Source organism: Charadrius vociferus, unplaced genomic scaffold (assembly GCF_000708025.1).
Source record: "Charadrius vociferus isolate BGI_N301 unplaced genomic scaffold, ASM70802v2 scaffold553, whole genome shotgun sequence".
Taxonomy (NCBI): Eukaryota; Metazoa; Chordata; class Aves; order Charadriiformes; family Charadriidae; genus Charadrius; species Charadrius vociferus.
Window position 1 is genome coordinate 1,528,239 of NW_009647688.1, and position 384 is coordinate 1,528,622.

The 384-nt window shown below is 62.0% G+C and overlaps 1 protein-coding gene across 1 annotated transcript in view; it reads right to left on the reverse strand.

Annotated features, from left to right (window-relative positions):
• Nucleotides 1-384, reverse strand: part of SS18L2 (synovial sarcoma translocation gene on chromosome 18-like 2) — a 1,203-nt gene that overhangs the window by 305 nt on the left and 514 nt on the right. The window lies entirely within an intron of this gene.

Genomic DNA, 384 nt, shown 5'->3' on the forward strand with positions numbered 1-384 from the left:
CGCGGGTCGCTCGCCTCCTCCCCGGGCTGAGGAGCGGAGCCGCCGCGGGTCGCAGGCCGGCTGCCGCCTCGGCTCCCAACGCCGCTCCGCGTCTCGCAGACACCGGGGGTGGTGGGGGTGGTGAAGAAAAGCCTGCCCGACAGGGCTGGTTTTCATACTAACACGGAACAAAAACCTTGACACAAAGGAGCTGGCGTTATTCTATGCGGAATATGGAGTTTTTGCTTTACAGATCTGTGGAAATAATTTTCGGGACGCCTCCTAAGAAGCATAACCGCATTTTCTTTTCAGCGACAGGAAAGCTCTGGAGCGCAGGAACGGCGTTTCGCTCCCCTCAGGGACCCGGGGACCGCGAGGCGCTCGGGCTTCCGCCTCGGCCCGGAG